Below are 23,681 nucleotides of genomic sequence, written 5' to 3'. Positions count from 1 at the left end.
CGCAACTTCCAATGGACTGTGGGTGGTATGCCGTTGAAAGTTGTGCTCTATTTTTAATAGCTTTGTTAATTCCTGCATTACTTCGTTCTTATACTCTGTGCCTTGGTCTGTTCTTATTTGCTTCATGAGTCCGTATGTTGGTATGAAATGATCAAAGATTCCTTGTGCTATTGTCTCTGCTTCTTTATTGCGCACTGGTATGCTGACCGCGTATTTTGTCAGTTCACACAACATTGTGATACAGTATCTATTACCTTCATTACTTCTAGTGAATGGACCTATTGTATCTATGTATACTATGTCCCATTGTTTGGAAGATGTGTCCGATATCACGAACTCTTCGACATGTGTTCTTTTCGGTTTGTTAATTTGACATTTGTGGCATTGTTTAACGTATTTTCGTACGTCTTTTTCCAAATTTTTCCATCGGAATCTTGCCTTTAGCTTCTTTATTAGTCTATTATTCTCTACGTGTCCTCCGAACATCGGGTGATTATGGTATTGTTCTATTAATCTGTGTTTTTCTTTGTCATCTTTTATTGTTTCTGGTACTTCACATATGTATATTTCTATATTCTTCAATTTTTTATTTCCTTCTTTAATAAATTCATCAATTATGCACAATTTAAAAATAATATCATTTACGTATATCTTTACTTTACGTACTGCATTCTCTACCGCCAGCTTATCAAGCTGTGCCAACGCTTGGTTTAAATCGAAATGATCCAATCCTGTGGCTATGCTTTTGCTGCATTTTATTTTGTTTTTGGCCCTAATGCTCAGTATTGGTGAGATTAGTTCTGCTCCAAAGGACAAAATTGGTAGTCTATGCGCCTCTAAATTATTTAGTACCTTCCTTACTGTCTGTTTGGTGGCTTCTGGCTGTAGTGCGAGTTCACTTTCAGCCTTTGTTTGTCTTGCTTCTTTCTCTTTTTCTCTTGCTTGAGCTCTTGTTATAGCTAGTATATGGGTGTTGTCTATGTATAGGTTCTTTAGTTGATGCAATGTTATTCTTGAAAGGCTGTCTGCGTAGTTACTTTTCCCTGTTATATATTCTATCTCGAAGTCATATTCTTCTAGGTCTAATCTGATCCTCGTGAGTTTTGAGGTTGGTTCTTTCATTGCAAATAGGTGTGTCAAAGGTTTATGTTCTGTTTTTACTTTGAATGTTGGTGCTTCATATAGATAACATTTAAAATAATTAATTCCCCAATGGATCGCTAATAATTCCTTTACGATTATAGGTTTATTGCCTTCTCCTTTACTAAAACTTCTTGATGCATATGCTATAGGTAGGTCTATTCCGTTGTAATCTTGACTTAGGATTGCTGAACAACTCTCATTGGATGCGTCTGTTGTTAGGATAAACTGTTTGTTGAAATCAGGATATTTTAAGATTGGTGGTTCCGTCAGAGATGATTTAAGCTTTTTGAATGCTTTTTCACACTCCTCAGACCAAAAAATTCTACTCCTTTCCTCGATAATCTGTTGAGTGGTCTGCATATTTCCGCAAAATTTTTAATAAAACGTCTATAATAGTTGCAAATGCTACAAATCTCTTTGTTTCTTCCGCTGTCTTAGGTGTCGGGTATTGCTCAATTGCTGCATACTTCGCTTTGTCGGGTGATACTCCCTCTTGAGAAAGATCATGTCCTAAATATGTTACTTCCCTTCTAAAAAATTGACATTTTCCTGGGTTAAGTTTCAAATTGAATTTTTGACATGTCTCAAATGTCTTTTTCAGGTTGTCTAGGTGATGTTTTTCAGATATTCCTATCACTACTATGTCATCCATGTAAAGAAATGCTTTGTCTGGTGTTAATCCTGAAAATGCTATTGACATCATTCTTGAAAAGCTATTCGGGCTTACATTTAATCCAAAAGGTAATCTGGTAAATTGAAATGCTCCGTTTTCCGTGCTAAACGATGTGTATTTTCTCGATGACTTTTCTAATGGTATTTGATGAAAACCTGACATTAAGTCTATAACTGAAAACCATTTTGCTCTTCCTAGTTGATCTAATATCGAATCTATTCTTGGTATTCTTGTTATGGTATCCTCTTCTGTATTGCTGCTGTCCTCTCCTATTCTCGTAGTTTGTCCTATAATTTAAGACTCTTCCTTGTACATTTTCTTCAGTCGTATCGATCAATAAAAATTTAGATACTACTTCCTGCGGTGATGTAAAGTTACCTGCTTCCAGTATTAGCTTAGCTTTCTCTGCATTAACGTTTCGTTTCATTGTTGTTACTACTGTTTCCGTCGTATATTTCTTCGCTAACTCCAGTGGCATTCCTTCCGCTATGTATCCTACTTTTAATTGTTCTGCTAACTCTTCCACTTCAGATGCGTACACTGCTGCATCTCTATGCCCTTGCCTTTTCTTGGCTAATTTGGCTATTAAATTCTTCGGATTATCACCTCTTAGTTCTTTCTTCAGTGCTTCAGCTATCCGTGGAATCGTATCTTCCGTGGTTATTAGGTTCCTAGCCTTATTGGTAAGTCGTGTTTTTATTAGCGTTACAGCTGTGTCTTCATGACCTTCTGCCAATTTTCCAAGTAGTTCTAATGCGTCCAAAAATGGTTGTAATTTCCCTGCGCTTCCATCGAACTCGTTGGGCAATATCTTGCTTGCGATATTCAAAAATTCATTGATTGTCAGAGCCATGTTTAATATTGTTATATCTTGTTTTATGTCACCTTTTTCCTCTTCTATTTCGTCGTTAATTATTTCTTCTTCTACTTCCTCGTCGCTTTTTCCTTCTTCTACTTCCTCGTCGCTTTGTTCCTCTTCAACTTCCTTGTCGATTGGTTGATGTATTGAATTTGGAACCACTGTTCTTACATTTACTGCTTGAAATGAGCGTATAACTTTGTCTCTGATTTTTCCAAAATATTTGTTGCACGCTTCCCTCTGTTTGCCCGAAAGTGCTTCCCAGATTTTCTTAGTTAAGTGCGTGAACTTGTTATAAGATTTAATTAGCTGTGTCGTTACTTCTTCCTGTATGTCCTTAGATTTCGGTACTTTTTTCTTTAAGACCCTTCTGCTTTGTCTTCCTATTTCTTGTGCAATTTCCTCAACTATTTTGACAAAATCTTCCCAAGTAACTTTGTTGCTACTCATTTATACATAATTTTTCTATCCTCAGTTCCTGCACTTCTTAGCGAAAATATAAATTCAATAGTCTTACGGTGTATATAGATATGTAGTATATAGATATATAGTAAAAAAAGAGTGTGTGTACTTGTGTACGCACGTAAGAAGTTATACTTCTTTGTCGTCATAAAAAACAGTTTTTTTATATACCTCATACAAAATCCATAATATTTGATATAAGATGGTTATATTTTAGGTTTTATATCATGCAGAACATTCTATAACTTTTCTTTCGTAAAATTAATAACAAAAGTTATCATAATTGAAATAACAGAAAATAATGTTGATGATATATGCCGAGAAAAATTTTTAATTTCTTTTTCAATTAGAAGTATGTAATTGCATATTAGAATATAGTTCTAATTCCAATTAACTGTTCATAATAACAATGTTCAATATTGTAAAAATAAAGCTACTTTTCTCTTGAGTGAAATTCATATTTCTTGACATACCCTGTGTAACACCCATAAAAATTTACTATCTGATGGTTGAATCAGAGATTCTAGATATTGCAGAACCTTTTATGTAGAACAACTATTTGTCGTAAAATGAATAATAAAAAAGTTTTCCATATTATGGTTCCAACTTACAGGGACATACTGTATATTATGACAAAAATGTTTTTAAATCTGTAGGCAAGTCAAAAGTGTAAACTCAACCTTAATTTAACAAGAGTTATATATAGTCGGTTCGCTAAACTCAGACACAACTGGCTAGTATTTTTAGTAGATATTTTTTTTTGTTTTTGGCCAATTTTGCGAAAACTGGCAAAATTACTAACTATTTAGTAATTATTTTCTTGCCAATTTTACAAAATTGGCAAAATTACTTACTAAATTCACTAGCCATTTGTAGTAACACTGGTGGTACTCATTATTTTCTTTTAAAATATCATACAATATATTATTTACAAAAGTATATACAAATCCCGTATAATATCCCTACTTTATAGCATTTTCAATATCTTCCGTAAGTCCAAACGGTGAGTTTAATTTTTTTTTCAAGGCGTCCAACTTTCTTTGAAGCGAAGCTGAATTGTTCAAATATAAAAAAACTCTCCTGCAGTGTTGTCCGTATGAGATGATATGCCAGTCTCTAATGCATCATTGTCCTCTATGTTTACTTTTTGATTTATCTGTATAGCCTACAAAAAAATTAATCCAATTTAAATTTTAGATCACAACTACACCTGATATGAATAACATTGTAACTCCACTTATAATGTTTTTCAACTATTGCTTGAATGATATCTATAAAGGACAACTTTCATTTTGATCTAAAAGCTTTTATCCTATCTTATGTACCTAAATATAAAGTTTTTTAATAAAATAACCTCATTGTAAGTGCAAATTTTGAATCACTCGGTGGAAAAAACTTTGTAACCAATGTTACAATACTATAAATTTCTATTCTTGATGAATATTTTTATAAACACATTGTAACATCTATATAATTTACGAGTGAACTAACTTCCACTGTTATATCTGATGTTCACAGTGGATTACATGTTCAATTACAACAGCGGAAACCCCTTCCTGCATCAAAGGCATTAGTTTTATTATTAGATACATCTGCTAAGGAAAAATTTCCAAAGAAGAAAAATCTTGGAAAGGAGAGACAAAGAGATCCAAGTGTTTCCAAAATTAATATTTTGAAGAAACTGAGGAACTCTGACCAAGAATACACTAGAAAAACTGTAAAATTAACGTAAATGAGAGAATTGGGACCTCGATGTAACGATAAATGTAACATTAAATGTAAATCGAAATTATATAAAAAAAAGAATGACTCAATTCATTTAATAATTTTTGGGCAATAGCTGATCATTATAAACAGAGTGATTTATGTAGAGTTTGTAGAGCATACTTATGCAGATATAGTCCGTCCGCTATAACTTTTCTCATACGGTATGAATCTTTTTCAATCAAACTAAATCAAAACATAAATTGAAACGAACGTCGATGTGTATATACATTTTGTATACTGTATACTATATATTACACACATCGGCATACGTTCCACTTCCTGTTTTGACTTAATTTGATTGAAAATGAATCGTACCGCATGGGAAAAGTTGCAGCGGACGGACTATTCTCAAACAATAGAGAAAAGTTAAATGAGTCCACGTAAAACTGGTAAATATGAATATAATTTGCAGTTAGCAGAACACTGACACCAAGTTCATAAGAAACGTTTTTGGATACTTTACCAGATAATATATGGTTAACTACGATATTCAAAAAAAGTGGCATTGCAGCTCGACTTAAATCAGAACCATTAATGCTAACAACAATGTGATACATGAAAGCGAAAAGCTGAGGAAAAGTTATAAAATATGGATTAAGCAAATTGTAGCTGGAGCATCACATGAGCTAATAGTTTATTGCATATAAGGAGACAGTCTGCAGTTCTGCTGCAAGAAGTTGCCTAAATAGAACATGTTCATGCAATTTTTTCTGCAATTGTTATATATAACACATATTATAATTTTCTCAATAATCCAACCTTTTTAATCTAATATCTGATAACTCTACTTAAAAAATCACATTTAATTTATAAAAACAACATAACCTAAAATTTATGGTTAGGTCAAAGTGTCTGTCTATTTCATGTCAGCTTATGCAATTACTTAACTTGTACCCTGTAATCATTTTATTGCAGAAATCTAGTTGCAAGTTGCAACTGATTGCAGAAGTTCTTGCTGCAAGAACTTGTGCTATAAATTTCGCAATTACTTGCAATGTGTAAAGTGGCTATGTTCAAATGTAGGAACCAAATTTTATCAACTTATTTCTAAAACACTTACCAGTAATCATTGACAGTAATAACTGGATTCTCCGATTCTTTAGTTTTGAATAAGTGAGATCGTAAATCGTTCCGGGTTGATTGATGTTATCCACAGTTCTCCACACTCTACCTCTTCGAGCGAATAGGTTTTTATCAGTAATTTTGCGATTGAAAATCGCACTCACACAGTTTGGGCTTCCACAATGACATGCAACAATCATGTTAATAAGTCCAAAAATATAATATGAAAACTATTTAAAAAGGCAGTTAAACAACCACTCTATATTTATCAATCAACGACATAACCAAACCGTTCACGTCCAAACCACAGCTATGCTACACTACAGCAGCCATATTGGATAATTTTTGACATGTCATTTGAACATCCAATCAGAACAAAGTTATAATGCGCATGCGCCCGGTCGCTAGGTTTTCCCATTTAAAAATTTACTCTCTATCGCCGGTAAAGAAGTATAACTTCAAAAATAACGAGATAAAATAATACGTCAATATATGGTAAAAAATATGTAAAAAAAATTGCAATAATAATAAATAAAAGTTCAATAATAAATAACGTTATATTAACCCTTGTAAATAAGTAGTTAGAATAATAATGTAAATGTATTATGCATATAGCGTATATTTGTTATATATTTATATCGTATATTTATATTTATAGTGTATATTTACGATAGCAAATATTAAAATCATAAAAAAAAATTGCAAAAATGTACCCTCGTAATGAATAATATAAATAATATATACCTCAAATAATAATGGTAATATGCCATGTGAATAACTTTAATATTTGTGATAAAAAATATTCCAATAATACCCATAAAGATAATTAAAAATAAATAGATAAAAATACTAGAAATATACCTTACATTACTGCTATACTATTCATTTGTTATGAAATATCGTGGAAATACCATAAGAACAAAATATAGACTCACCACTTTTAAACGTTTGTGTTCGTATCACCAAAAGTTCTCGATGCACGTTCCATGGCATTATCTATTGTCCCACGATGTTCCATCTCCATACCAAGTTCCATTTTCCATACCATTGTCCATTTAGCTCCATGTCAGGCCTGCTGTCTCCATCCTTTCTACATACCACACTGTATTCTAGGGTGGTCGAGGTACCAGAACATTGACGTTTTTCTCCATTTCTCGTTTACCAGTCCTGTGACGTCTTTCCAGTCTTTCTTCCCTGGTCTTGGATCGCCATATAATAGTCCAGGGTTACTAGGACCATCTTCTCCCGGTAAGGGTGGTTAACCCTTATCCGAGGGGTGGAATGATTAATAGTCGTATCACTGCTTAAGTTGTTTTATTATACTTGCATGAGTATAAGCTGGTAGCAAGCTACGCGACGTCGTCTCGCGGAGTGGAGATGATACTATTTGAATATGAATAATCTTACGTCTAAGAAAGTATAATGACGAATGTGGAATGTGGAATCCCTTACTATGTTTTGATTGTATAAGTATATTTGAAAGTGCCGAGTCAGCGGCGACCCTGAAAGGTGTTTATAGTAAACACCGACCGTGACTGTATGTATAACTACTCCTCACAATCTAGGTCAATAATATTTATGTAACGAAAGATATTTGTTTATGATAACATTTAAATAATTGAAAGAAATTAACGTAGATAATTAAAGGGTGTTTTAAAAGATATCTAATAAGTACAGATGAATTCTTGTACATCTGTATCACATAAAAATTGGGGAGCAGATTTCACTACTCTAATAAATTTATATAGAGCTTTAATTAGATCAAAACTGGACTACGGATGTGTTGTATACAACTCACCAAACCAAACATTGTTCAAAACTTTAGGTACTCTTCAGAGTTCAGCCGTTAGACGTGCTCTTAGAGCCTACAGCACCAGTCCTGTAGACAGTCTACTCGGCAAGAAGAAAATACTTAACTCTAACATATGTTTCGACTATAAAATCTAACCCTTGAAATACAGCTTTTTACCATGCTGTAGCTAACAGATTCCAGGAAGTATATAAAAAAAGAAATAGGGGTCCTGTACCTTTCTATGAACGAGCTAATAGATACTTATTAGATTTTAATATTGAACTACCTCCTGTATATCCTACCTGTGAAATAAATTTATGTCTTCCATAGGTTATTCCCTCTCCGCTTTGTAGCCTTAAACTTAAAGCATATAACAAAAATAATATGATTACCATCTCAAATACACGGACGCTTCTAATAGATCAAGAGGCAGCGCTGAAAAATCTCTTTAAATTTACTAAAGCTAGATTTTTCACAGTTGATTACTGTGAGTGTGTAGAGAAACATACTGCGATCGGTCAAGCGAAACGTAGAACAGGGCTTATTGAGAGGGTATCAAAGTTGCTTTCCTACGAACGTAATTAAATCCATTTACTAAGGCTGAAAATCAGTGCACACATTCTAAATTAAATATAAATAAAAATTATTATAGTCGGTCAGCTGTATGACGGGACAGAGCCGGTCGGTCGGCCCCAATAGTAGATTGAGGAAATGAAGCATTTTGGCTCGCAATTTTTTCGTCCAGCATGGATATACTTGAAATTTTCAGAGAAGGTAGGGAATAGTTCAAGGATCATTTTCTATATCATGCCACTATCATACGCTCAAAACTTGGGGATGGTTGCCACCCCATCTCGGGGGTGGGAATTTTTTATCACATTTAAACCATGTAATTCGATGGAATAAGTTATTTTAAGAAAAAAAATATTTTTTACATTTTCTTTGTAAAACTAACATTTTTCGAGTTATTCGCGCTTGAAACTAACAGTTTTTCGACGAAAAAATCGACTTTTTTAGAGGGTTTTTTGAGAATACCTCGAAAAATTTTCTATATATTTTTAGCGATAAACAGTTTCTTCAAAAATGATTTTGTAGGATTTTTAAAGAGCTATAAGACTGTGTAAATTAAATTTCGTTAGATCCCTTAGATTTTAATTGGGGCGGGTTTAAATGGCTCGAATAAGGTGGGTGTTTGCTGGTAAATAGAGGTTTTAAACAGCTATATCTGGCTAACTGTTTACTGTAATGAAAATCTATGCACAGAGTAATTTTAGTCATTAAAAAAGCTACAATTTAGTAGTTTATAATTTTTTTCGTATCTTCAGTATTTTCGGAGATATTTTGAAGTAAATGGTAAAAAATGCCAAATTGCAAAAAATCAATTATATTTTAAACTCCAATTTTTTAAAAATTAGGCATTTCAAAAAGTCAAACTCCTTGAGTGTATTGATAGTAAAAATATAAAAGGAACTACAGAAAGGTGAAGAACAATTTTAAATTAGGAAGGTAGTTAGTGGGTTGTTTTCACTGATTTTTTCGTAGAGAAAAGCAGGTACCGACATTTTTTTGATTATGAGTCGCTTAATTTTCATGCTAGAAATTTTTCATTATTTTTGTTTGAAAGGTCTAATTGTATACTTAAAAAAATATTATTTAAGTTTTCCTCGAAAAAATGCAAATTTTTCCCATTATTTGACTTTGAGTATTTCAAATTATGCATTTGACGAAAAAAGCTAACATGCCGTATGTCGGTTTGTATTGGTCTTAATGATATTATTGGAAAATAATTTGGTTTGTGTTATTAAAATATACAGTTTTGATATCTACAGTTTTTTTGAATAAATGCATATTTTTCGAGATATTCTCAATAAACCCTCTAAAAAAGTCGACTTTTTCGTCGAAAAACTGTTATTTTCAAGCGCCAATAACTCGAAAAATATTAGTTTTACGAAGAAAATGTAAAAAACATTTTTTCTTAGAATTAATTTTTCCATCGAATTACCTGGTTAAAATGTAACAAAAAATTCCCACCCCCGAGATATGGTGGCAAAAACCCTCAAGGTTTTATCGTATGATAGCAGCATGATATAGACAATGATCCTTGGACTATTCCCTACCTTCTGTGAAAATTTCAAGTAAATCCATGCTGGACGAAAAAATTGCGAGCAAAAATGCTTCATTTCCTCAATCGACTATTGGGGCCGACCGACCGGCTCTGTCCCGTCATACAGCTGACCGATTATAATACCTTTTATTTATATTTAATTTCGAACGTCTGTACTGATTTTTAGCCCTAGTAAATGGATTTAAGTTCCTTCGTAGGAAAGCAACTTTAATACTCTCTCAGTAACCCCTGTTCTATGTTTCGCTTGACCGACCGCAGTATGTTTCTCTACACACCCACAGTAATCAACTGTGAAAAATTTAGCTTTAGTAAATTCAAAGAGATTTTTCAGCGCTGCCTCTCCGTCTATAAGACCATAAATGGAGTAGGAGCATGCTATTTGACATCACATGAACATTCCATCTATAAATTGTCCCCTGAGACGAGTATTTTTACAGCAGAACTATTTGCCATAATTAAGGCCCTAACCTTTATTCTAGAAAATAATCTTCCCAACTCTCTTATAATATCTGATTCTCTCAGCTGTCTGACAACAATTTGACAGTAGAATTCTGCTGGGTACCGTCACACGTTGGAATAATAATAATAATAATAATAATATTTATTCATCCTTAAAGACATACAATGTATAGGACATGTCATTAGTTTTACAAACAAACAAACAATAGAATTAATACATTTATAAATTTTATAAACATTTTAAGGTAGATAGAATTGATAACATTTAGGTAATATTTCTGTCCGAAACAAACTCTTCCACAGTATAATAACATTTGGTAAGCAATAAGCTTTTAATGGATTTCTTAAATAAATATTTATTCATTGTTCTTTATTTTTTTGGTAAAACGTTAAACAATCTAATGCTCATATACCTTACTGACATTTCAAATTTACTCGATCTATGACCAGGTACCCTCAGCAAGTCGCCACCTCGTGTCGAATAATTGTGGAAACTAGAATTTCTGTCATACATATGAATATTATCAACAGCATATAGTAACATTCTGAAGATATAAATACATGGAAAACTTAAAATATTATTCTTAATAAATATGGGCTTACAGCTCTCAAGAGGTCTAATTCCAAACATTTTTCGTATTATACGTTTTTGTGTTATAAATATTCTGTCACTGTTGACTGCATTCCCCCATAAAACTATGTTGTAACAAAGTCTACTATAAACAAGGCTATAGTATACATTTAAAAGCGCAGAGATGGGCATAATATTTTTAATACGGGATAATGCATAGTACGACTTATTAAGGGACTTACTGAGCATGTCTCTGTGAACTGACCATTTTAATTTTGAGTCGAGATGGATACCTAAAAATTTAGTATGATTTGAGGAATCCAGTAGTACATTGTTAAAACTTAGATGTAGTACAGGATTAACAGAATTTAAGTTATTAAAATATATTACTTTTGTTTTGTCTACATTTAAAATTAGGTTATTAGATCGACACCAGTCATTAAACCGAGCTGAAAAAGTATTGCAAGTAGATGCCAATTTCTCATAGGTCTGTGCTGAGACCACAAGAGAAGTATCATCTGCAAATAACGTCAGGTCCAAAATATCAAACTGGTTAGATGCATCGTTAATAAACAACAAAAAAATCAGGGATCCTAATACAGAGCCCTGTGGAACTCCCAGATTAATAAAACGTTCCTCCGAAATAGCTTCATTGATTTTAACAGAAATGATCCTATCTGATAGATAATTGATTAGCCAATCTAAAAATATGCCTCTAAAACCAATATTATACAGTTTATTGCTAACAAAACGACTATCAAGACAATCAAAGGCACGGGTTAGATCAAAAAGAGACCTGCCACATATTCACCTGCATCCAAAGATCTGTAGACCCTTTCACAAAATCTGCAAGCAGCAGACTGAGTGGATCTACCGGTACGGAAGCCATGTTGACAGTCACTTACAATTTTAAATCTACCAAAAAACTCAGACATACGGTTATACACAATTCTCTCAAATACTTTGGAAAGTACACACAATAAGGAAATAGGTCTATAATTTGAAATGTCTTCCGGATCGTCTTTTTTGTAAATAGGAGTAACGATTGCTTTTTTTAGAATACTTGGAAAGACTCCTTTACCTATTGATAAATTTATCAAATATGCAATGTGGTTTATTATATCAGATGACATAGCCTTTAATACTCGTATCGAGATAGAATCAAGTCCAGTACTTTTTTTATTTTTTAAATTATTGATCACATTCATTACCTCATTACCAACAACAGGTCTAAAGAAGAAACTGTTTTTAAGAATAGTAGAATATGTGCAACTATTAGATCGAGAATTCCCAAAATGATTTGACAGTTTCTCTTCGGTTACTGTAGCAAAATAATCACAAAAAACTTCAGACAACTGCTTAGAATCAGTACAACTTTCACCATCTATATTTAATGCTATGTTTTTTTGGATAGACTTCCTGCCAGTTTCCTTGTTAACAAGATTCCATACAGTCTTATTTTTATTACTTGAATTATTTATCAATTGATCAGGGAATTTTAATTTAGATTTTTGTAATAGTTCCGCGTGGTCTTTCTTAATTTTGTTATAATTTGCAAGAGAATTGGCATCTTTTAGTTCCTTATTAAGCCAGTAAGCATTTTTTAAATGAACACTAGACTGCTTAACGTCCGGATTAATCCATTTTTTATTGCAAGTCTGCTTACTGATATTATACCGTTTTACTGGACAGCAATAATCTAATACATATATTAAACTACTTATAAAATTTTCAAAGGATTTATCAACATTATCGGTTAAATAAATATCGTCAAAGTCAGTTACAGATAGCACAGAAGAAATTTGTTTAAGGTTGTTGTCAGACAAGTCTCTAAAATATTTATAATTAGGCTGGTCATTGGATTTAGTACAGCTACTATTAATGTCTACTACAAATTCCAAACTGATTGCTCTATGGTCACTTAATGCGCTTCAAAAACATTAGAATTGCATTGAAGTATATTAGCTGTATTGGTTAAAATATAGTCAATCTTACTGATAGAAGTTTGGTTCAAACAATTTGTCGCTACCCTTGTGGGAACCATAGAGGTTATGCTAAGATTGTAGCTCATTAGAACATCGTTAAAAAGAATTTTAAATAAACTATTTTCTAAATAATCAATGTTTAAGTCACCACAAATAAAAATATCGTCAACATACCTATTACAGAGTTCAATCGTATAGGAAAACTGCTTCAAAAACAAATAAAAGTCTCCACTGGGAGGCCTGTAGATACTGATGACTGCAACTTTTCTTTCACAAAACATTATTTTTACCGCACTGCACTCATAATGCATCTCCCCAGCGAACTGGCACACATTGATGATCTGATATTCATACCCACATTTCACATACAGAACTGCTCCGCCATGCTCATGGATAGGTTATGGAATATATTGTAACGAAAAGGCAGATAGTCTAGCTAGGTCTGCAGTAACCAGTACAGCCTCATCAGTGGAAAATCTAAGGGTGCATTTAGATTTAAAACCATACCTAAAAGCAAAACTGCACGATGGTTGGCAAAATCAATGGAATACAAGCAACATTAAATTGGTAGAAATAAAATCATCCGTCCTTCCCTGGAACTTCTGGCCTGCAAATTGACATCAAGCCGTAATATCACGCCTCAGATTAGGACACACGGCTGCACGCACGAACATCTATTGAAAAGAGAAGAGGAAGCAGTGTGTTTTGTTTGTGACTGTAAAGTGACTGTGGAATACATATTGATTGACTGTCCAACATATTATGCAGTCGAAAGAGTACATCATCATCTTACAAAAACATTAAAACAACTATTAGGAGAACCTAAGTGCACAGCGAATTTGGTAGATTTTCTAAAATCTATAAGCTTTTTTAATAAACTTTAACATAATACCTACCTCAATAATATTATTAAAATGTATACTGTATAATGTATTATTATTTTATTTATTGCATTTACTATGTTATGTTTTTCTTTATCACTTATAACACTTTGTATTTTTTTTTTCTATACCTACTTTGTATACTTTGTTATGCTTATAACCCTAGTGGTTGAAGTAAAAATAAAAAAAATTAGACTGGTGCATAGCGAAAATAAAAAAACTAATTAAAGATAAGATATTTCAATAACGTACATTGTAATCATGTTCGTTCACGTAATCATGGTCGTTAATAGTATCATAACAACTCTACCCGTTTTATAAAATTAATTGAAAATTTTCTACAAACATATTCTTACTGTAAAGTAAAATAAATCATTTTCAATCACAAAAAAGCAATAGAAATGAAAAATCCGTAGGTTTAACTAACTTGCGTAAAACGAAATGATTAGAATATCCAATTAGTACCTGATTAAAAATAAATGAAACAAGAATATTACGTAGGACCGTAACTACCATTTAATTAACGGAAAACAAATATTAATCGAAATGTAGCAATACCATATGTTTTGATATTGTAAAAAAAATATTTGATACCCGAAATACTATTCTTCTTCTTTTTCAGTTTTAATAAAAATAATTATTTTGAAAAGCGTACAGTATCATACCATACTAGACATATATCTGTACCTAAGAGCTAAACTGCATTAACTCACAAAATTGAAATTTTACAGGAGAGCAGTTTAAAAGAAATATAAACAGTAAATTTTAAATACAATTTTTATTTCTTTTTCTTCAAATATGTGATAACGACTATTTGATAAGTATAAATGATACCATATATTACTGTATTTGTTATATTTATACCTCTTTAATTTTTTGAAAAAACGTGGAGTTAATACTGTTTGGCATGAAAACAATTACCATGTTCGGGAGTTAATATAATGGTAAGTTAACACACGTGAATAAATAATCTGGAGATAATACGATACATGAAGTACAATTTAGTCAAGATCACTTCTTTTTTTAAATGAAATGAAATAAACAATATCTATAACTGTAAAACAAAATGAGTAAACAAAACTAACGAAAAACGAAACCCAAAGGATCATGAGTGTTGTTCACTTACGAAAAATTTACATTATTTTGGAAAAATTTTATAAATCCTCATCTACTTTATCGGAGTGGGATAAGTTTTTATAAAAATTTTGGCTTATCGTGATTCACAGACAGAACCGCAGGAAACTAAACACGCCTAGGATTTCTGTTAAGATCGACAGATTGGAATGTTTCCGAACTAAAATTAGTTTTGAAAAAAGTAATCCCAAAATATCGCTACATACATACTTCCAAGTGGACAACATCTGACATAAGTAAGTCTGTATTCTGCTGAGTTTGTTCCTTATAATAAAAGGTGAACAGTTAAAACAGTTGTTGTTTTAAAGAGTCTTAAAGTCCTTGAAGTCATTTAGTTTTACTTTCGTTGTTTTAAAGGGTCTTACAATCCTTGAAGTCATTTAGTTTTACTTTCATTTATTTTCCACAGAACACTGAATACCAGTAGCACGGCGCGGTTTTACATCGCTCCATGGAGTTAATACTTTTATTTTGCTGGGTATTAAGTGTAAACGACTGTTTAGCTCGGAGCTACGGAGGGACTTAATATACTTTAACGTTGCCTATCTTCGGAACCACATTAAATAGGATTTTATATCGTATCGCATATGAAAGATATGAAGTGTGTTATGTAGAAAGTGAAATAATACAAATTTTCAAAAAAAATGGAGTTAATACAGTTTAGCTCTGAGCTACAGCTATAGATCCCTTACGTAGAACAGCAAACAGTCCGGTAACAATATAAAATCCGAGTCTTTTAAAATTTGCAAGGCAAACAGACCGATAAATGACAGACATGGGGGAATCTAAAATTGCAATCCACAATCCGTCTATTTATCAGAGTTTCCAACAAACTTTTACTTCTAGTCCAGGGCGCATCTGTTTTCAGATGGACGTTGAGAGGTGACTCAAATTTTTTTGCAGAAATTGCTTGAAAACAACTCAAATAATAATATTTGAGTTATCCTCCCACTCAAAATGGTCCGGAACATTGTTTAAATAATCAAAATGTCAAAATATGAAGGAAAAATTCGATTTTTTTATTGATTTTTTGACTATAACTTTAAAATTATTCATTTTTGAGAAAAGTTGTACTGACATAAAAGTTGCGTAATTAATTTTCCTACAATATAGATTTGGTTACAAATTTAAAAAATAGTCACCCTTGTTGCAAAATAGCAATAATTGCGAAAAAAACCATACAAAAACAAGTATTTGCATTTTACCTTTTTAAAACATTTATGCTACACTTAGGACCTTCATATTTTATCCAGAAAAACTTTACGATATAGTAAAACAACATTGTAAATTTCATTAAGATCGGTTTAATAGATTTTGCAAAATAAATTTTGCAATCCAGCTTTCGCAAAAAAAATTATTTTTTTAAAATGTTGTAGGACTGAAGATAAAGCAGATAGCAAGTTGAAAATTTTTTGCTTATAGAAGTGTACTGTACCTTTCATTTGCAATTTGAAAAAATAAAATCGATTAATTACCACGGCGTCAGGAAATGTTTTAAATAAACATTAATTTTTGGTGCTACGCGCAGGACAGCGGTGTTCGATTCACACAAGTTTTTTTCCACCATAATTTCTTTCAATCTTTATCTAATATATTATTTTCTTACTCTATATTTTGTTGTATTTTAATATTTTAATTTCACAAAAATCAAACTAATTTTAATATTGTTTGTAAAATATTGTGTAAACAATTGCATATGTTTAAAAATAATAAACTTTTATTCTCCAAGTTAAAATATATGAACAAAGAAAGTTTTTGCTAAAAAAAGTGTTATTTCAAAGGATAGAGTATGTGTTTTTATTTTGCAATAAACAAATTTATTTATTTATATCGAAATGTAATAAAAATTAAAATGTATCAATCATTATCAAAGTCATTGGAATGCCCAATCAGAGCAAACTGTCCGCTGTCCTGCGCGTAGCACCAATAAATAATGTTTATTTAAAAAAAATCCTGACGCCGTGCTAGTTAATCGATTTTAATTTTGCAAATTGCAAATGAAAGGTACAGTACACTTCTATAAGCAAAAAAATTTTCAACTTGCTATCTGCTTTATTTTCAGTCCTGTAACATTTTGAAAAAATGAATTTTTTTGGGAAAGCTGGATTGCAAAATTTATTTTGCAAAATTTATTGAACCGATCTTAATGAAATTTACAGTATTATTTTACTGCATCATAAAGTTTTTCTGGGTGAAACATGAAGGTCATACGTGTAGCATAAATGGTTGAAAAACGTAAAATGCGAATACCTGTTTTTGTATGGTTTTTTCGAAATTATTGCTATTTTGCAACAAGGGTGACTATTTATTAAATTTTTAACCAATTCTGTATTGTAGGAAATTTAGTTAGGCAACTTTTATGCCAGTACTACTTTTCTCGGAAATGAATACTTTTAAAGTTATAATAAAAAAAAAAACAAAGAAAAAAATCGATTTTTTCCGTCATTTTTTGACATTTTGATTATTTAAACAATGTTCCGGACCGTTTTGAGACGGATGATAACTCAATTATTGTTATTTGAGTTATTTTCAAGCAATTTCTGCAAAAAAATTTGAGTCAGCTCTCAACGTCCAAATGTACTAATATTTTTACAGATGCGCCCTGGTCTATTCCTAGTACTCAACATGTGAGTAGAAGGAAGGTAATGAGAGACAACAATATTTAATTTGTTTCAGAGATCACCACCATCAGTTTACGTACCTACGTTACTTTCTGTATTATTCGTCAGAACGGCTTTGTGGTGCGCCCTAAATCAAACTAAATCCAGCTGTCTAGTAAGTAAAAAATATGAAATTATTTCCTAATGGACGCAATAGCCACATCTATTTAAACAACGAGAAATCTAAAGTACAGAAGTACTATAGATCTAAAAAACGACTAAAATCCTTTATAAAAGGTATATCTTTAAAATCCCTAAAAAGGGCTACATCGCCGAACTAGTTTTCGATTGGATGACCAATCATCATCAGTGCTTATCTAAAACGAATAAATATAACCTGATAAGATAATGCAAAGTTTTTAAAATTTTGACTACAGTTTTAAGAAAAGTTGTAGGTTATACTCACGTGATCTAACATGCTAACCACCAAAATACAATATTATAAAAATATATGGGTAAAACCCTTTAAAATTGATCCGTCATGGAAATAGAGATGAAATCTGTGAAATTAAACATGGATGTTCAAAATATTCCATGTAATATGCTCTAGGTACCAACTGAGCTCTAAATCGACTTTTTCACATGTTGACTGTATGGTGGCAAGTGACGATGATATCGGGACTCTTGAATGATGACATGGCAGAAGTGACAGTTCCACAGAGTTAAAAAAGTTAACCTTTCAGTTTTGAAGGCTCTGGTGTAAAGCTTGTTAAATGAAGAAAAGTAACAACAATCACTCCACTGTGATTAATACTCAATTAAAATGAAATAAACTAGATGTTGTATTTATAAATAGTATATTAAGTATGGAGAACGGTAAGGGTTTTATACCGATCGAAGACAATTGTTTGGAGGAGGAGCGGAGCGACGACTCCAATTATTGTCTGAGATCGGTTACCCTTAACGTTCGACATGCTTATAACGTTTTTTGCACGACTGATACCATTATAAATTATAAAATTAAACATTTTCGTCATATTGACTAGTTTCATTCATTTTATCAAGATAGATACTTTGGTTGTTAGGTAGTAACTAGGGTGCATAACAACAATGGAGAATTGAGTTTTTATTTAGTTGTCAATAATTTTAAGTACAATTTTGATTATTATAAATTAAAATATGAGCGAAAGTGAATTTGAAGAAACTGAACGGGCTTGGGAAGAAGGGTGTTCCGCAATTACTCCCGAAAAATCCAAAATCCGTTATCAAAATACCTACCAAAGTTTTAAAAAATGGTGCGAAGGCAAGAATTTAAGAATCGAAGAAAAGACTCTATTGGCATATTTCATTCAAAGACATATATGCAGTTGAAAGCTTCTGGAAGCCTCTGGGCAGAATATTCAATGATTAAATCCACCGTTTTTCTTTATGATGGCATTGATATTTCCAAGTTTTCAACTTTGATCCCGTATTTGAAGAGAAAAAATGTTGGCTATAGGTATAAGAAAGCGAACATTTTTACACGGGAGCAATTTGAAAAGTTTCTGATGGAAGCACCGTATGAAGAATTTCTAGTTCACAAGGTAATGTAAGCTAGTTTAGGTAAAATAAATACTCTAATGAAGATTTTTTCATAATTTGTAGGTCACAATGATATTGGGAATATCTGGTGCCTGTAGAAGAGAAGAATTATATAATATTACTATGAATGACATCCAACAAACCGATGGTTTAATGATTGTAAAAGTACCCATTACAAAAACGAACATCCAGCGTACTTTTACAGTCGTTAAGCTTAAACAAGTGGGATTTCATTAAATAATTTAACAAATTGTACCATAAGTTTCAATATTAATAAATAATTCGTTAGTTTTCTTTATTCTTTCAAAAAATAAATTAAAATTAAGAGATTTTTTAACCGTGAATGAAAGAGTGAATTACTTACGAGTTGGATTACTTACCGTCGAGTTGTTAGTAAATGTCACCTACTGACGTAAAATCTGTAAATTCTGTAAAATCTGTAAAATCAATAGAGGTGGTAGGCAAACCATATTACACAAAAATTAATCGAAAACTAAAATCAATAATATCAAACCCTATTATCAATAGACCAAGGATTTAGAAAAGCAATTTTGTGTTGATTTAATGTTATCGAATTTATTTATCTTATTAGTAGCTGTTGGAATTTTCGTATGTTTAAAAAAGAGGTCACAGTAGGGGTGACTGAATTGTAAAAATGTCTTAAATAATTAGGGGGATATATCATTAATAAAGAAGCTTAGACTTGTTCCGACTAATTCCTAAGGACCCGGCAGGCTACCCGGAACCCTAAGGGTTTAAAACCAGACCGTCATAAGATGTAGTTGACAGTAGGAGGAGGAGAGGATGGAATATAAGATGTATATGAGGACATTAATGAGAACGAAACGTAAACGGGACCCAGAAAGAAAAATAAGACTTTTTGATTTGGTTTTGGTATAGATGAGTGTTATCAAGTGGTATGTCATGGTAATGGCAGATTGAATAGATGGGGTGAAAAATCATATGTAGAATCTTCATTTTTTTAAACTTACACAAATTCTAACAGCTACCCATAAGTTAAATAAATTCGCTAACTTTAAATCAACACAAAATTGCTTTTCTAAATCCTGGGTCTATTGACATTAGGGTTTGGTATTATTGATTTTAGTTTTCGATTAGTTTTTGTGTAATGTGGTTTGCCTACCACCTTCATTGACAACATACGTGAATACATTTTTTAACTACAACATCTAGTTTATTTCATTTTAATTGATTATTTATCACAGTGGAGTAATTGTTGTTACTTTTCTTAATTCAACAAGCTTTAAATTGCAAACGCATAATTTTATTTCAATATATTGAAAGGTGTAAAACTATCAATAGCCAATATTATTCTGAATTTGACATCTGAATCAGCTACCAGTGAGAAACGGATGCAGAACAAAAGAGTGTTGTTTCAACGAGACCACGCACCGACTCAAAAAAGCGTTATTACGACGCCAAAAATGTAAGTGATGGTTTGCTCGAATTGCTTTTTCTCATCCAGCTTATTCTACTGATATGGCCCCCTCCGATTATTATGTGTTCCGGATGTGAATTTTAAAGAGATGGCTCGTAAATAAAAAATTCGGCCCTAACGAAGAGATAATAATTGAAGAAACAAACACCTATTTTAGCTTCCAGAGAATCATATTCGGAAGCATAAATAAAGTAAATTAATACAACTTTTTATATCTGTGGTCTCATTTATTAACACAACTAACGTAACAACCAAGAATAGTGATAACAACCAAGAAGAATAGTAGTCCTTAGGTGATGATAATTTTAATTTTGTAGAACTGGAGTATAGTAACATTAAAAATAGTCAGTTGGCAGAGTTTACGATTATAGTGATAAAACAATGATATTTTATTTCAGGATGTATGGCACGTTACATAATTATTGCTCATTTTCAGCTGTACGGTCCTGTTACGACAGTAAATCACAATTGAAAGCTTAAAGATAATCGTGAGATACTACTTTCGATATAGTACACACCGTTACTAAGTTCGCAGTGACGTATTTTTGGAAAACTCGCTGATTGAACCATTAGAGTCATGTTCGTATTTAAATTCATCAGACAGTCTAATGTGTGTGTAGTCACAGTTCGCACTCTGGAACCACGGTCGATGGTTCTCTAATAATATTCAGTAATAATAATTATTGTACCGAAAATTCAGTTCGTCGGTTTTGTGTTTGTGTCGAAAGCGGATCTGCAAATCGTAAAAGGTAAATGTAGTAACGAATATTCAGATATTTTATGTTTATGGGTGTGAATAACCTTAGATAAGCGATTACTAATTAATTATTAGAAAATGTATTTTGATATAATTATAGCATTAGTGAATTAAAAAAATTCAAAAGGCATTATCTTTCTTTCTTTCTCCCCTTCCTTATACCCTTTCGGGTGTCGGATTTGGGTATAGTTTAGCTACATATTATCTATTTCCTTTCTATTTAGGGAGCTCACGTTTCATGTCCCTATCCCTATTTGTTCTAATTCGTCGTTTAAAAAATTAGTATTTGATTTTTCATTATTTTTATTACTACTACTACTACTACTACTGCTTATACTACCTATACTACCAATATTTCCATCACCCATCCTATTTCAATTATTATGTTTAACATTTGAATTCCTAAACCTAATGTTATCACTAATCAAGTCTATACTTTTATTTTCATTGTCCAGTGTATTTGCAATTTCCTTGTTTTCTGATCCTTGTCTGGCCTCTACTTCGTCTCTTCTCTGTCGTTCTGCTAGTTTTTTGGACTCGCTACCTCCACTACTTTTTCCTCATTGTAGTTCCATCTCCATTCCATACCATCCACTGTAATTTTGTTGTACCCAATTTTCACTGTTTTTCCTTTATCTCTCATCTCCCTTGCCTTGTCTCTTAGACATATCATCTTTTCTCTCTCTTTTTTTGTAAGGTACTCTGGTATCCATATTTTCTTAGGTTCAACATTATTTAATTTCTCCATTTCTTCTACATTATTTAACTTCTCCGTTTCCTAGTACTATTAGGCATGTTCTAATTGAAATCTTACATGCTCTTTTAATATTATTATTTACTCTAAATGCTTTCCAATCATATTTAGTGCTCTTTCTTTCAGTGCTACTGAATCGTCAGTATCTATTTCTAACCCACTAGTAGGTTAAATTATTTTTCCTTTTGTCTTTATCCATTATTTCTCTTGATCGTTGAAGTTCTTTTATATCTTCTGTTAACTTTTTATTTTCTTTATTAATCAATTCATTTTCTTCTATCAAGTCTTGTTTTTCCTTAGTCCATTTATTTTTCATTTTTTGGATTTCTAGTTTTATATTATTTATTTCTTCATTATTTTGTATTATCTCTTCTTTTAGTTCTTTTATATCACTTCTGGTGTCCTTATTTTCTTCCCTCATTTCTGTTTTTAAGTTATTTATTTCTGTTTTAATCTCCTGCTTCAGTTCTGCTAATATTTTCTTTATTTCATCCATTTCTTGTTGTTCTTTGTCGTCTTTTTGGGGTGGTGTTCTTATTGTTGACTTACTTTTCTTAAATGCTTCCTCTTTGTCAAACAAGTTATCATGCTCCGGTTTGCTCCTTTTATGGTTCATTCGAGTGGGATTATACCCGTAACCTTATTTTATTTAAAGTTGACGTCAGGCAATGCCTTCCACCCCGACGGTTCAGAGAAAACACTACCTACCAATTTTAATTTAATTTATCTTCCAAATGATTAAATTTTCCAAAGCCGTCCCTGACTTTTATTTGTCTAATTTTGCTAAATGGCTGGTCTTAATCTATTCTCGACAAGTTTTTTGTTCCTAGTTTATTTTAATTAGTTTTTGATTATATTCTTAAAATATTAGGTACTGCATTTTTGATTTTATGAATATTAATCTAGGCATGCATTAACTTAAAATTTTTTTGAAGGCTTTTGCGTTGTGTCGTACGCTGCACTTTCCTTTAACTATTTATCTTATTTTTAATATTTCATTATTTGTTTATATGTACCACTTAATTTTTGATTTTTATGAGAGCTAAATTTTTCACGTTGTTCACTTTCGATTTCCAGGACCGGACTCCCAAAAGGCATTATAAGCATTATAATAAGTATTAGTAACAATTCGTCATTAATAATTATTAGATGTCATTAATAAAAAACCTTTAATAATGTATTCAGTAAAATCAAAACTTGAGTAAATGTGAAGGTAAAAGTGTTAAGGGTAATTATATTTTATTATTTCATTCATAGAAATTTAACCAATGCAAACCTATAAAAATAAAAATTTCAGCGATTATTTTTTAACCAGTGATTTTGCCCGTCGCCATGCGACGGGGAATACAATCAATTGCCTTCTACAATCACTGCACTTAATTTGTTTTGACATTCTCCTATTTTATCGTATCCCCTTCCAATTTTATCTTACATCCTCCATTTTTTTCTGATTCTCTCAATTTTCTCTGGCACCCTCCAATTTTATTTGATACCCTCCATTTTTGTCTTTTTCTGGCTACTTTTGATTTTGAAATATTTGTAAAAGTCTAAGGAAGAAGATCTTTGCAATATCCCATCAGATATAAAATTTTATTAGTTGTATAGGAAGTGTGAAAA

At 31.7% G+C, this 23,681-nt stretch overlaps 1 protein-coding gene across 5 annotated transcripts in view; it reads left to right on the top strand.

Annotated features, from left to right (window-relative positions):
* Positions 1-23,681, top strand: part of LOC114331461 (uncharacterized) — a 562,400-nt gene that overhangs the window by 379,251 nt on the left and 159,468 nt on the right. Inside the window, exon 1 of one of the 5 annotated variants that reach the window (XM_050651608.1) lies at positions 21,140-21,302. The exons of the other annotated variants lie outside the window; for them this stretch is intronic. The gene's annotated coding sequence lies outside the window, so the exon portion shown is untranslated. Of the gene's footprint in view, positions 1-21,139; positions 21,303-23,681 lie in introns of those variants that run through there. 5 annotated transcript variants of the gene reach the window in all.

Source organism: Diabrotica virgifera, chromosome 5, assembly GCF_917563875.1.
Source record: "Diabrotica virgifera virgifera chromosome 5, PGI_DIABVI_V3a".
Classification (NCBI taxonomy): Eukaryota; Metazoa; Arthropoda; class Insecta; order Coleoptera; family Chrysomelidae; genus Diabrotica; species Diabrotica virgifera.
The sequence above is the reverse complement of the archived record's forward strand: the minus strand, read 5'-3'. Positions and strand labels throughout refer to the sequence as shown.